The 15,862-nt window shown below is 42.6% G+C and overlaps 1 long non-coding RNA gene across 6 annotated transcripts in view; it reads left to right on the top strand.

Moving 5' to 3' along the window:
- LOC310685423 overlaps nt 1–15,862 on the top strand; it is a 66,954-nt gene that overhangs the window by 16,321 nt on the left and 34,771 nt on the right. The gene's annotated exons all lie outside the window — the stretch shown is intronic.

Raw genomic sequence — 15,862 nt, 5'->3', positions numbered from 1 at the left:
ACTTATGTATAAGATGAAAAGTAGGAAAGTGGAATGGAGAAGTTCCTAATTGGAGGGACATCCAGCAGTTGGTTAGTTGCCCTGTCCTCCTGCAAAGGAGGAATAAACAAACCTGTATCCTAACTGATACTACAGCTGTGACTATGGGGACCAGCCGGTCAGATTGTTTGGCAATGAACAGCAGTAGAGAGTGTGCTACTGGGATTGCCTCAGTGTACCACTAATACCCATATCCAAACTGCAGCTTGGATGGTGTACCTTTTTGGAATTTGCATGTGCTGAAGCCCCTGGGGTCTGAGTTCATCAAGCCTGAGTTCATCAAGTCTTTGAAATATATCTCCTAACAATGTGCCCCAGGACAATGCTTATTTAGTCTCCCCATTCTTCAGTTCTGCAAATCTGTCAGTGGCCAGGGGAGGGAGCACTAAGTGTCTGCTGGTTCAGGGTAGCAGAGTGGTGGACAGACCATGCACTCTACTGCAGATAAAGCTCTGTGCTTGCATCACTAATTTGACAGAGTACCTTTTGGTGCAGGCCTCCCTCAGGTCAAAGCCCTCTTGCCTCTGTTCTAGACAGGGCCAAAGAGCCTATTAAAACTCAATGAAATAACTAATAAAAGGACAGAGCCAGGGTGACTAATTGGATTTACTGCACTTAGTTCAATTGCATTTTGTGTTTTAAATCCGAAGCTATTAAAAAATCCCTTAAACTTTCATCATTCTGCCTATCAGCTTGCTGGAAAAAGAAAAAGAAATCCTTCCTTTGAGTTTTCTGCACGCTCCTAATCAGAATGTGCCATGTGAGATGCACCCAGTTGCGTTTGAGCAGCATGCTAAAGCTGCACTTTAATCAGTGGTTGATGCTGTTTTCCCCTTTGAAGATCAGCTTTTTCTCCCACTCTGGAGGAGTCAACACAAATCAGAAACTTCACACACGATTCCACTGAGTGGCAGGAATCGAACAACCACAGCCTGGAAAGGAGACTTAAGAGGCAGGCCTCAGTCCGAATGCCATTTGCCAAAAAGGGTGCGTGTGGAATACTCAAGCTTCAGATGCTCTTGCTTCTGGATGCAAAATGTTGTTTTCAAGTGTCGCAGAGCTGTGATGATGGCCTATTTATTTAACAATTTTTGTGCCACTTCATCACAGCTGCCTCTAAGCAGTGCACAGGGGACCCCAATACAATAAGACTAAAAACAAGTTAAACATATAAAATCAGAATTCAGATTAAAAAGTATGCTGAAATAAAAAGTCTTCAGTGACTTCAAGATAGAGGGAGCCTCTCTGACCTCAACTGGATGGAAGCTCCACAGAATTGGACCCACAAAACTGAACACACTGCTCCTTGTGGATACGATTCATGGATATGAACCAGGAGGGAAGCGCTAACAGTGACTTCCCTCAAGACCTCAGTAATTAGGCATTAAGAGACCAGGCGGTCCCTGAGGTTTCCTGACTCCAAGGTCTTAAGGGCTTTGTAACATAATACAAGAACTTTAAACCTGGCCCAGCAGTATATGGGCAGCCCGTGCAAGCTTTTAGCCACTGGAGTGATGGTCTGTCTCCATCGACATTCTAGCTGTGGTGTTTTGCACCAGCTGGAGCTTTGGACCAGGCTCAGGGGTAGCCCCGCATAGATCATGTTGCAATAATTGAGCCTTGAGGTTACCAGTCCATGAATCCCTGTGGCCAGACTATTCCTATACAAGAATGGCCATAACTGGAGTACAAGTCATAGCTAATAGAAGTCATGGAGACTGTCTGTCCCTTCGAAGGACAAAGATGGATCCTCTTATTTCAGAAGTAGCCCAATCCAGAACAGGCAAAAGGATAATTTCCTGGACGTAGGGCCCACTAGCCCACAGTGCCTCCATCTTCTTGGCTCTCATCTTATTGGCTCTCATCCTGTGCACCCAGACATCAGTCCAGATCATGCACACCCTCTCCTAACACTGATGTAATGGAGAAATAGAGCTGTATCATCAGTGTATTTTTGACACTTTGCCCCAGTACTCTGAATGACCACAACCAATGGCTTCATATAGATAGTGACAAGGTTTTACCCTGTGGTGCACCACAGTGCAAAGACCACGGGGCTGAAACAGTCTCCCAATGTTGTCCTTTGGACACAGCTCTGTAGGCAGGGGCAGAACCATGGTAGAATATTGTTCCTGTCCCACAGAGCAGTTCATGAGGCTACTATAATCAATAGTATCAAGAGCCACTGGATTATGGTAAAATCATGGTTGCAGAATACCTCCTAGACCTTAAAGTTCTGAGATTCAAGAAAACAAATCTCTGGCTGGGTTTCCTATACCTTTAAGAGGAGAAAGACTTACCAAGCCTGCATTTCCTACTTTTGCCTGATCACTTGCCTTCCTGTCCTGTGTTTGATGTGGCATGAAATCAGCCTGTCCGCTGCCAGAAGTCCAAGCTTCATTAGAAAGTGTTGTTGCTAGATGAGAAAAGCTGGGAGTGAGACAGCAGTGGACAATTTCAGACCCTTTAAGTGTCCCTATTTTCCAGGGATGTCCTTGATTTAGAGAAGCCATCCCGGTTTCTGATTTGATCTCAGAATGTCCTGCTTTTCCTTAGGACATCCCTATATTCATTGGGGAAATGTTGGAGAGTATGGTAGGATGTCCCTGTTTTCATTGAAGAAATGTTGGAGGGTATGGAGTTATCCAACCGCTGAGCCATCTGAAGGCAATCCTGTATAGGGAAGTTTTTTTTTTAATGTTTCATGTTTTATTATCTTTTTATATATCTTGGAAGCTGCCCAGAGTAGCTGGGGGCAACCCAGTAAGATGTGTGGGGTATAAATAGTAAAATTATCATTATGGAATGGGACGTCCCTGTTTTAATTGGAGAAATGTTGTAGGGTATGTAATTTTGATCAAGTCATCCTCAAAGCACTTAATTTTTTTTAGGCAAGGGAACCTGGGGCTTGTGAGGTGGATACACTGGCTTATAAATTAAATTTTGCACTGTAGGAGCCCTGTCCTCTTTTGCATCTGGGCATCCTGACTAGGTGTGATCCAGTGATTCTAAAAAGTTTAAAAAACAGTTTTTTGGGGGGCGGGGCGGGGTTAGATTGAGAAGGTCGTGCTGGAGGGGAGCATACAGGTATGGTTTCCCAATGGTGCATAGAGCGGCTTGAGTGACATAATTTATTTCAGGAAAACAACAGGAGAGAAAAGGTTGTTCCCCACATGCCTCCTCCCTTTAGCTGCTTTTCACTTACAAAACAAAAATCTCCCACATCACATCCAGTTGTGTCCTAAAGCTCATAGCCAAAGGTGAAAGATTCCCACTTCTTTGTTTTTACAGAAACAAAACAAAAATCATCAAGAAGGATATACAGGAGTGAGCAAGAGAAAGAAATTTGAAATGTTAGTTTGAACTCTAGTTTAGACACCAGGAAGCATTTCAGTGGAAAGGCTTCCACTCTATTGCTTACTCACGGTGCTATGACTGCTCATTCTGGTGGTTTCAGTGCACAGTTATGATTGTGTGTTACGTCTGGGTTGTGCACTTCAGGCTTGCTAGTCTGCCTTAACTGCAGCCTGTCAGCAAGGAATTTCCTTCTGTTGCTCAGCGGCTGTCACTGCTGGAGTGTTTACTTTAACCTATTTTGCTTGGTTTTGATGGTGAAAGAGCACAAGCTCCTGATAATCATTTTGAGCTCCTTCACTGTGAAAGCTAATTCAGACATCATGCCAGGTATCACAGGCAACACCTGTTTTACCTTGTGGTATTTTCTTCCTTCCTGATAATAGTCACACCTTTTCTTTTCTTTTTTACCTTATTGAGCATCTTTAGCTCTAGGTGGGACTTAGATAACTTGCAGGAACACGTGAGCTATTTCCTTCTAATTTAACAAGGAAGGGTCTTTTCCTTTCTGCATAATACTTCCTAGGAATTAGAGTCAAGGGTTAAATCAGGTTTTAGCAACCTTTTTCAGCCGTGGGCCGGTCCACCGTCCCTCAGACCATGTGGTGGGCAGGACTATAATTTTTTTTGGGGGGGGGGATGAACGAATTCATATGCCCCACAAATAACCCAGAGATGCATTTTAAATAAAAGCACACATTCTATGCATGTAAAAACACGCTGATTCCAGAACTGATTTCAGTTCGTTGGCTGGATTGAGAAGGCGATTGGGCCGCATCCGGCCCATGGGCCTTAGGTTGCCTACCCCTGGGTTAAATGAAGGGCTGGGAAGTGCATAGGTCTGGGATAGGTCTGCAGCAGTAGAGAGTGAAGTCAGCAGGCTGTCAGGTCAGATGCTGCTATCAGTGTGCTCAGCCTGGGCAGATTTTCTACCTACCCCAAGTGTGCCCAGAAAGGTGGCCTCTCTTTGAGTGTACTTTGAAAGAGTTCAACCACTGTGTTTCCTCCTGGCAAAATCAGAATAATGTTTCCAGTCCTGAAAAGGATGTTGTTTTTCTTCAGGCAACTTTCTGGCTTGTCCTGAAAAAAAATCAAAACGATTGGTTGCAGCAGTTCACTTCCAGAGCGGTAAGAAGTTCTAGAGAGGCAGCATTACCCAGGCTGCATTTCTTTTGGTGGAAAGAACACTGGAGACTTAAAATACTGCTTTATTTACAAGCAACATTCACACTCCAGTGAGGCAGGAGATCTGCTGTGCCGTATCAAGTCAATAGAGAGAGAGACTCTTCCCTCCTTTGATAACTCCTTCCTTTCTGTGTCTGTTTCAGATGTGTCTCAAATTGTTGTTTCTTCACACACATATGCCTCCTCTTAGCTGAGTAAGGGAGAACCCCCTTTCCTCAAGGTTTGGTGGCTCTCATCTTTAAAACAAACAATGTATTTAGACTCTCAAGAGGACCATTTCATAACCTACTGATTAACTACCAACCAGCTAACCAATCTGGGCAATTGCTAATCTGCCTAACAAAGGAATGTCTGTCAGCTGTAACAAATGCTTAGTAGGGCCCCAGGTTATGACCAATGGGTGGTATTTAACTAAGTCCTACTCAGAGGTTCTACATTATTTATGTTCTTACATTTATGTCACAGTTCATGCCGGGGAACCCAAGGCAGTGTGTGTGGTGCATGTCAGATAATGTTCAAGCCACCCCCCACCCCTCTGAGGGATGATTTCCCTTTCCTCAGAGTCTCAAGTATTGGAAGAGAGCAGGCCTGCTATCCTCTTGAGCCTTCAGACCATACTCTGGGTTCAAGGTCAGTATATTTTTGGGTCTGCCAACTTTAGTGTGGACTTTCACAAGATTTCCCTGTTGTTCAACAAAGGGATGAGGTTGCTTTGTAATAGATATCTGATTGAGGTTTTTGAGAATAAGCTTGGAGAAGTGTTGATTTAGGCTGCAATCCTCTATCCATGTAACTTAGTGGGAGTTTTTTTTTTTTCCTGCATGGGTGTGTCTGTGATTAAATTAATTATTAAAATTGGGTTTTATTTGTACCATGCTGGTCCCAGATTGTAGTATATGTTTGATTTATCTACCTGGTACAAATGTTTCCTGGAGAAGATACGCTAGAACAGCCATGTAAGTCCAGACTTGCACATATTGATTAGTAATTATCCATAATAAAGTCAAGTGGGACAACTTGAATTTAATTACGTGGCACCAAGCAGGTTTGCCTAAATGAGCAGTGCACGGTAGAGAGGCTGGCTTTTGATTGTTTAATAAAACAAATTAAGAAACCTTAGAACAGCTTATTCTTTGTATTGCTGACTTTTTGTTTGTTTGGCTAACCAGCAGGTAGGGGGCAGGTTTGTGTATGTGTGTGCTGTTTTGGTTTTGTATCAGGTAGCAGGTATTTTAACACTATCCCTGTTGCTAATTATTGCTTCAGTAAACAACAGCTGTTCAGATGCAGCTCAGCTTCTTTATCTGCTTTTAAAAAGATTTGACAGTGCTCAAACTGTAGACGGGTATTGCTGAAAGGGGAAAAAATGTTATAATCATTTCACTCCCCTACTGCTAGCGAATTTTATGGGCCTTGTTATGGCAGGCATATTAATTGCTGGTGAGCTGACGTGAAGCAAATTAAACAGCTTTAGTGCTGTGCGTGTTTGCACACTTGGTTGGAAGCAGCTTAACAGCCGTCTTCTAGAAAGGTTGGTATGTTTAGACTTTAAATTGTTTCCCACATTAAGATGTTGAAATGCCATAAAAAAATAAAGCCTACAACACAATAGTGGTAATATGCTGTTAGCGATATTTCAAGGCAGCAGAAGTCAAAGGCAAAACGTTGGTTTCTGGAGTGTTGTCCTAGTTCCACGAAACTGTGAGTTGAGTCACCCCGGCTGTTTGGTGTTCAGTTGCCAGGGGTCATCCAAGTAGGCATAGCTATCAGATAATGTTCAAGCCACCCCCACCCACCTGAGGGATGATTTTCCTTTGCTCAGTCTCCAGTATTGGAAGAGGCAAGGCAGGCAGAGCAGGCCTGCTGCTTGTTGCTCACCTGGGAGAGTTTGGTGAGCTGACTTAGCAGCACCTTCCATTCCTCCCAGAGCTACACTTTCATCTGTTCTTTTCTGAGTTCCTCCGGCCTCTTCGCTGCCTGGCGGGCTGCGTGCAGAACAGCTGAATAGGAGCCGTGGCTGTAGTTCACGAAGCAGTCAGAGGTGTTGGCGCTGGGGCCTGCCACACTCAGCTGACCAGAAAACAATTCTTGGCAGCAAGCTCCATTTTGATCTGCCAGGCGAGAGGAACCTTGTTTGACAAAGCTTCTGCTTGAGGTGAAAAGAAATCTTAAGGGAGTGATTTTTTTGTTTTGTTGTTGTTGCAAGGCCCAGGCATCAGTGAGCTGAAGCATGAAGCAGCAGTAATAGCCTTTATTTGTGAAACTCTGTGGGCAGTGCTAAGCTGTTAAAATGCAGGATAATTAGAATTCTTCAAACAATAGCAAAAGAAATGCAGACTCTGCTTAAACGGCACAAGGCATACTCTGCCCCCTTCCCCCAACCACTTTCTGAGTCTCTCCCAAACTTTTATCCTCCACTAGGGGATGCTAGCATCACATTTGTGGTAGAGCAAATGTGGAAGAACTGATGACTGGTTACCTATAAGGCCTTTTTATGGGTCTAAGCCCCATTTATGATTTGAGCAGGGGACATATTAACTGTGTAGCAATTTGCACGACCTACAGGGAGCACATTCAGCTTAACTGATGTTTAAAAGACAGGCTCCTTTTAAAGGTTTACCTGTCCCTCCTTATTCAGGTTGTTGACATCCCAACAAATTATTCAGGTTGAAAATCCCAATCCTGTTTTCAGGAGTACCACAAGTGCTTAGTATCTTTGATCAAAGCAAGTTGCACTGGTTGCTCTCTTGTAGAGATGTGAACTGCAGGCTGCTCCCCAACCAGTTTGAGACTTTTCCCATTCATGCTCTCTGTTTACAAGGGAGAGAGGTGGGAGAATTGCCAAAAAGAATTTGCATTTTCAGGAAGCCTGCTGCTCCTGAAAGAGTTCTTCCTTTGAGCTGGAATTTTGGTTTTCAAGGACCCTTTAAAATCAACGTCTCTGAAGTCCTGTAATCAAAATCCAGAGGAAATTGCTTTTTTATTTTTTTATAAAGCTCTCTACTTATAAAAGTGCAATTGTAATGGACTTACAAATTCTTATATTACTTCTGGGCTCATAAACTGTGCTTAAATGACAGAAATGAAGAATGAATGGCCTTGGCTGAAGTGGGAGGTGGTGGAGCTGTTTTTGACTGCCAGCTTGTAATTTTAAGTTATGGATCGGCCAGAAAAAGTGCAAAATGTTGCTTCTGTATCTTTCTTAAAACAGATACACTGACTGGTACCCTAATAATAAACAAACCTATTGGGAAGCAATAAATTCAGGGGAATTTACTTCCAAATATAAGGGTTTTTAGGATTGCAGCTTTTGCAGGAGCTGATCGTAGCATTGGGCTGAGCTACCTTCACCCCCCCAATAGAATATTTGAGGGGTCTGCCCCTCCCCCAAAGTTGATGGACATTGCCATTCAAATGGTGTGTGCCATGTCATGTGACTGATTGTGCGGGATGGGGCTTACCTGACCCCCCATATTTTATTCAAGTTGGTACCCCTGACGGTTGTAGAGATCCACAGTTCTTGCACTACACAGAGTCTGTTTGCACTCTGGCCTTTGTGAAATCTGGACCAAACTAGATGTGATGCTGGCAGATCTGTGTGCAAAAAGAGTTTTTGCCACTGAATCATTCAAGTGGCAGGTTGGGAGGCAATTTAAAAGTGTAGCACTTGGGGCAGGAGAAAGGAGTTGGAACTGTCTGCTCTGCCTATGCTTTCCCTTGGGAGTCTACTTTTTACCAGCTACTCCTTCCCTGGTCATATACACCCATCAGAAGACACATGGCTTTAAAATAGTTTCAGCTGGAAAAGCAGTAGTGGGGAAGGGCTCATCAGTAGAGGAGAGCACTGTGTTGGGTGGATGGGCGGGAATAATTGAAGATGGGTGACAAGGTATCTCAAGAGCTTCTGGACCTACTAGGAGCCCCCTTGAAATTACTCCTGGGTGTCTGTCTCAACACAAGTGAGCCATTTGTATGGACCGGCTTATGTTGTCTTTCGCATAACACCATCAGAGATTTTCTGGAGGTGTAGCATGGAAAACATCCTGATTCTCATGGCAAGAACTGCACACGAATGCCCAGAAGGGGCCATTTAAAGCGATTTCTCCATGATAGCTATTCCACGTGAACAACATGAGTTTGCCCTGTCCTGTGAAGATAATTTGAACCGTCATACAGAATGCGATAATCTTTTAGCTATAAAATGCAGCAGACAGATTCTGCTGTAGAATTTTCTGCAGTGGCTTTAAAACAAGCAACCCAGGGGACGGCTCCCATTTTCTATTAAACCTGATAGGTTTTAGCGTAATTCCTGTGAAAAACCTATTGCTTTCATTGCCTTCTAAATTGTATGGGTACAATTTCAATGAGGGATAGAAACAACACATTCCCAGGGGGTCAAGTGTGAGTTTTCTGTTCCTAAGTGTCTCAGATTAATTAGATCCTGTAATTTCATCCCCTGGAACAATTTGCCGGTGCTAGTTAGAGGATGTATCCAGTAATAATGTTAAGGTAAAGGGTCCCAGTATTTGAATGAGTTTTGCTTCCTCAAAACTTGAGCTTTATTTTAGGAAAACCTGAAAGTTGTTGACATATGGCTGCCCTAAGCTACAAGGGAACAATGAGTCACTTCAAACATTGTTCCATGCCAGCAAAATTAGGTAAAACAAAGTTGATTTGGCACTCCTACGCACCCCCCCCCGACTTTTTGTGATAGGGAAAGTGATGAGGAAATTTACTGAGAAGCGTGGGTTAACACTTGCTTGGTGCACATTTGTATAACCTCTCCAGGAACAAATCAGGATAAGTGCTCAACAAACAGGTTATTTGGAAGTGACCTAGGAGCCACAGGCAAGCAAACCAACTTCCCCCTCTGTAGTAGCCTCAATCATAGCTTTATAATATTTTACCCTATCTTGGTCCCGAACGTATTAAGTTTGTTTTGTAGAAGCCATGGACTCTAAAATGCACCATTAGGTAATTGGTTAATTCTGAATCTATTTTTCCTCTTATGGAGGACCCCAGGAATTCCTATTCCTCCATGACATAATTTGAAGTCAAGTTATTTAATAGAAAAGTTTACTCAAAGTTATTAGTAATAGGAAGAGACCCTCATGCAAAAGTGGTGGTGGGAGAGCGACTGAGCACTAGAAAGATGTTAGATACTGGCCTAAAAATGTTGGGGTCTTCCTAAAAAAGATCAACTTTTGGGGTCTGCTGGTTTTTACCTTTTGAAAGATGCACATTTAAATTGGGGTTGCCATATCTCATTCCCTTCATTGGATGGGGCATGAGTGGTGATACCTGTTTGTTTGGTAGCAGCACCCCTATTCACGACATTTATTTATAGGAACAATTTCCATATTACCTTAACTACAGTAGTCCCTAAGTGGTTTATTAGGTTATAATACAAATAGGTCAAAACTACCTATAAAATAAAACTTCAGTTAAAAGGCCTGCTTGAATGGGAAAAGTTTTCCAGTAGGTAGTGGAAGTCCTATAGAAAGGAGACCTATCTGACCTCAACTGGAAGAGGGACTTCCATAAAATTGGAACCTCAGACTAAACACATGCCCCCTGGTGGATACATCCAAGCCATGGGGAATCACTAACCTTGAAGCTGGCCCGGTAGCATAGCAGCAGCCACCAGGGCATACTCCTGAGCATTGGAGTTTATGTGCTTTCCATTCTACATTTTGTAATTTAACAATAACTTTAAATCTCTATAAAATATATTCCTGTTTATACTTGCAAAAATGCAAATGCCACTACATCTACAGTTATGCAAATCTTCAGCAGTTATTTTTCTCCTTCTCAGTAGTTTGAAAAATTTGGCACTAAAGCACTTGTAAAGTCAACAATGAAGGCCATCTTGAAAATCATAGCCTGCCTTCCCTACTACCAATGCCAAGATTTCACTAGTCTTCCATTCTTGAGCAATATAGAGTACAAAAGAGGCTTCCTTTTTTTTTTTTTTAAAGTTTCCTTCTGTTGGCTAGACTTTTACATTTACAAGTGATGTTTATTTGTCAGGGTGCCAGTACATCAAACCTCCAGACAAAAGTTTGTGGGTTCTGATCAAATTTCTAGAACTTAAGAGCCAAAATAACTTTTAACACACTTTAGGGACTTGTTAAAACACTGGTGGTCCATGCAGTTCACAAACCATAGAGTCTATGCCATTGCTTCAGAGACCAAATACAGTTAATACTGTTCATTATTGTTGATGCCAAACTCAGAGCAGGACACCCTAGGTGCAATGTAACTTGTCAAATGAAAGGTCTGGGTGCATATGGCTGCAATATAAAAAAGAGATTGAGGGGCCAATCAACGCATTTTGTCAAACATACTGTCAGAGCTGGCTCCAGGTCCCAGCTCACAGAGGACCAACGCTAGCCGGTAGTAATGTACAAAAGTCTTTATTGAAGTACAGTTTCCATTTTCAAGCCGGAGCGCCCCAGCTCTACGTCTAGGGTTTAGATCGGCGAAGCTCCATCTGAATCTCCGCCCCCTGTACACCAGTTTAAGATTCTAGCCTTACTCCACCTCTTCCGTCTCTCCTTTCTCCTCTGGGTCCTGCTACCCCCCGGGGTCCCTTCCTTCCTGGATTCCTCTGACGCTGATGCTGACCCCCCTGACTCCTCCCGCTCTTTTCGGCGGGCTTTGGGACCTGGCTCCCTATCCGGGCTGCCAACTGTGCCGCCCTCCTGTACATTTGAACTTGGCGCGTGCGCCCAGCCTTCAACCTTCCTCTCGACCGTTTCCTCGCTCCCCGATGGAGGCGTGGCCAATCCTGACTCATGTCCTCCCGCTGGCAGTGCGCCGCCTGATCCCGATGCCTGGGACTCCTCCCCCCTACTGCACTCTGGTGTGGACGCTGGTCCTGATTTCCAACTGCTGCTCTCTGAGTCCCCCTAGGCACCCCCCTTGCCCTGACCATGGGAGCCCCTTTCTGTGAATCTTCCGATTCGCTGGAAAGACTCAGAGACCTCGGACCGCTGTCATCGCTAACATTTCCTTCGGACTCCTCCCCCTCGCTCTCTATTTCCTCCCTTTCCTGTGCCTCTGCTCCTGAACCCCTGACACATACGCTTGTTTGCAACTGGCCATCTTCTTATTTAGTATGAATACCTGCAGTGGGTCTGGCTCTGGATCATAGTCATAGTCAATTTATTTTCTTTCCATCTCTTAAAGTTGTTTTCCTTAAAGGGTTTTCAGTGTTAACAAGGGTACATATGATCTCTCTGTTTTCAATTCATTGAGTCCTTTCTACAGGTCAGTTATGTTTCGTGTGAGACACAGCTGTCACAGACATTGTGAAGTGGGGGGGGGGGAGAAATAAGGGGATAGTGATTTTCCATTCTTTGGCTTAGTGTATGTGCAGAGTTTTTGTGCCAGTCTTGTGAGGATAAGTTCTTTATTTATCTGTATGTTTTCGTTGGCAGTGCAAGAGATTGGAGAGCCCAGAGTATGGTTGGTTGCATTTAGCTGATTGCAGTAAGTTTTGTTTGTGTGTATGAAGGGGGTGTGGGTTAAATTAGTCTTATTGATTTGTATGCTGTCAAGGGGTTTATTGGGCTGTGTATGTAATAAAGGCAAGCCATAGTCTATTTATTTATATACCACATTTCCCACAAATACATTTGTGCTCAACGTGTTTCATAGGATGTAAAAAATTCACAATAATAATACAAAATCATAATAGAACCACAGCATGGCATTAAAAAAAACCTGCGTCATTTTCCTGATGAAAATCATGCCCAGAACTACTTGCCCTTGAAAATGTTATTGGCTGCAATAGTACTTGTAATTATTTTTTTAAAAAAAATATCGTTTTCTTTTGCACAAATAGGTGAGATTGCTTTTTTGTACCCCCCTCTTAGTGGAGAGGTCTGTTATCCAGGTCTTTATAACAGATATCTGATTGAGGTCTGGGATGATGGGAGTTACAGTCCAACAGGTAGAGAGCCACATATTCCCCACTGCAGACCTAGATGGATGTAGGCTAGGTTTGACAAGTGTTGCAGTGATGGGCATGCTTGCTTCACCGTTTACGAAGCACACAGTTCACCCTACCTCCAAGATACAGCTTCTCAGGACAGTGGTACATAAATGTGAGTTTTAATCTGGGTTTCTGGTAGAGCATCTATAACTTTTTGTCATCTATGTAATCTAGCCTGGCTCTGGATTCATTCAGCACACCCCAGTCTGGTCATATGACCCAGCCCCCCACCCCACAAGTGGTCCACTGCTGAGGCAGACCAACCATTAACAGAAAATGTGTTGTTTGGGCTACGATGCTTAATGTTTCGATGTTAATGTTATGCTTAATGTTACGATGCTTAAGTAAAATCAGTGTAGTATATCCTCAGATAGTAAACTCTCATGACTCGTATTTGAGACAAAATGTTGCTGCTGTCCTGAAGCTGGACTTGGCTCCAAGCTAGGATTTCCCCCTTTTATATCAGTAGTTTATTAGAGTTCTGGCAGTATTATAATATGGCAATAATTATAGATTGGCTTAACACAGTTGTTATAAGGATACGTTACAATGTGAAGCACTTTGAACATCCTTAAGTGTTATACACGTGTGAAGTATTGTAGTACTGTTGTTGCTGCATCCAGTCATTACTCTAGAAAAACGCTAATAATGCTTTCAGGATGACATTATTTCCCCTTGTAAAATGGAAGATCTGTTTCTCTCATTTGTGTGAAATACCAAGTCTGTACTCAGCATTTTTTTAAAAAAAGGTGACATAGAATAACCAATTTGGGGTGGATGAGCATGTTTGTCAAGCTACAGTTGTCACTACAAAGCAAATGTGATGAAGTCTGCCTATTCTACCTAACATAAAAACATGCAGTGTGTTTTGAAGGCAGCACTTTTCAGCAAATGGTGTGAATTTGGATTGAAGGCTCTTCAGGCCTTGAATGACTTATCAGTGTCAAACTGGTTATATATAATCAGCTGCTTTAATTAAGTGCTGTGTTTTTTAATATGAAAGGGAATAAGCCTTCATTTTTCATTTTCTCTTAGCTTTATGATGCTTAACAATGTGAGGTGTAGTTAATGCTTCTGTAAAGTAGGCCGCTAGAGAGATCCCATGGAGTAATTTGCCTTGCTGAGCTAGCAGTCTGGGCCACTGGGCAGAGGGGGCAGGAAACAACTCCCAACTGGGCAGCAAATGAATCAATACTAGCAGTACTGGATCACTTTGCATCTACAAGTAGGAACAGAAAAGCAATAACACAGTTATAATGTCTGACACACATAGTTAAGAAAACAAATCTAAACGCAGACACATTGGCTTGGCTTTTATTGGAAAGCCTAGATGCAATCTATAGTCATCAAGGTGTGGAAAAATTCAGGACACATATAAAGTTCAGAAGGCAAATTAAAAGAACAATACAAATCAGACAAAATTTACATTTCAAAATAGCATGAAAGCATTTTGCCTAAAATACTCTGAATCTCCTTATTTTTTGTAGGGTATTTATTTTAATACATTTTTTTCCATTTCTTTTAAATTTTCTTGTTTACAAATCCCCCAAAGTCTCTGTCTCATGTAGGAGCATGTCCATCTCAGAATGATTGTTTTTCTCTTTAGTGTATAGGTAGAGAAAAGGCTGCTGGTTGGGCCTTTATCTAAGTCTAGATGACCATCAAGAGAAACTATAGTTTGGGGGCTACCTGTGCCTAAACCAGGGAGAAGGAACAAGGGCACAGGAAGTAGAAGCTTTAATTCTATTCTGACATGTAACACACTGGATATGTTTGCGGTATTCCAAGTCAATAACATTCCACTACATTTTTTGAGCATGAACCTACTTCCACAGTTAGAGCTGACAAACCTCTAATACAATGCTGTTAAATCCGAGTTAACAGAACTGCAATCCCCATACATTTCCCAGATTAAAATAATATGTGAAATAATGGCACTGAGCTGTGGGTTTCATGAATCATAGTTGCTAAATTTGGGCTCTTTGAAGGTTGAAAAATAAAAACAAACTTAACTGTTAATTTGCACTTTAATAAAATAACAGCTTTTATTCTAAATGTCAGCAGTTCTGTAGCTTCTACCCAAGGGGTACATGAATAGCAACAGCACTGATAGTGTGGATTCAGTAACTTGCTTGACCTACTCACAGCCTGTTTGACAAGACTCCTACTGTGCAGTTGAGAGCACACATAATACTATAGAATCTCGGTGCAGAAAGCAGTTAGGAAACTATTTTTATTTCACCCCTTCAGGTATTTAAGACACATTCACCTGCCATTTGTTGCCATTCTGCATACTGAGTACAGCACAATTAACGTTTCTCCCCCACCCACCCAAAAAACCCAAACAAACCCCACAATATTTTAGTCATTTTGTGGCTGAAAGCAGCACTCAGGAACAAGGGATCTTATCCAGAAATACTGAGGAATGTGGGAAGGAGTAGCCCTAAAAATAAGATGCCCCTCTTTGTCTTTCCCTGCCCACTTACAAATGATGTAACCTCCTCCCACTGCATTTTTAATCAGGCATGGTTCAGTCCAGTTACAAGTGCTGAGCTTTTTGGAACTGGTGTAGTTATAAAATTTGATGAAGGGGCGGCATATGAGCAGAGGCCAGAAACCAAGGAACACTTTAACGCAGATTCTCTAGCACAGGAAGGCTTAGTGGGAAGTACATACGTGAATGTTATTTTTTAATGTTATCTCTGCAAGTCTGAATGGTAGTTTTTTTAATAAAAAAACCCAGCACACTGGAAGCTGAGAGTCTCAGAATTTTGGAAGAGTGATGAATTCTGTTCTACTGAAATAGAATGCATATTGTGAGATTACATGACCTAGATTCCTCTGAAAGCAGTCTCAGGCATACTAAGAGCCACTGTCTCCCAGTGATGTGATTTTGTTATAAAGTTAGGTGCTGGAGTTCAAACCTGCCAGAGAGCTCTATCATTTGGTATGAGACTTCTGTCGCCCCCCCCCCCCCCCCCAATCTAAGATCAGGGACAGCAGACTGTGTTGAGAGATGCACTTGGAACATATTCATATCAGAAGCATTCCCCTTGATTGTTACTTCAGATGTTCCAGAGCAGATGCCCAGTATTGAAACCTGCCTCAAAAGGGCCTGTGTTAACCTCTGCTGTTTGCATGTCTTGAGTCCAGCCATATTAGATTGGACTGTCCTTATGAGCAGGTCATGCCAAACTGTAGTGCTATTTTTTCCTAGAAAAAGAGGTTCTGGAACTCACCATGAACGCCTCCCTTTTTCTAATGGCAATGCCACCCATCTGAGAG

Source organism: Podarcis tiliguerta (genome assembly GCF_965153285.1).
Source record: "Podarcis tiliguerta genome assembly, chromosome: 9".
NCBI lineage: Eukaryota > Metazoa > Chordata > Lepidosauria > Squamata > Lacertidae > Podarcis > Podarcis tiliguerta.
This window is presented reverse-complemented; position numbering and strand designations above follow the sequence as displayed.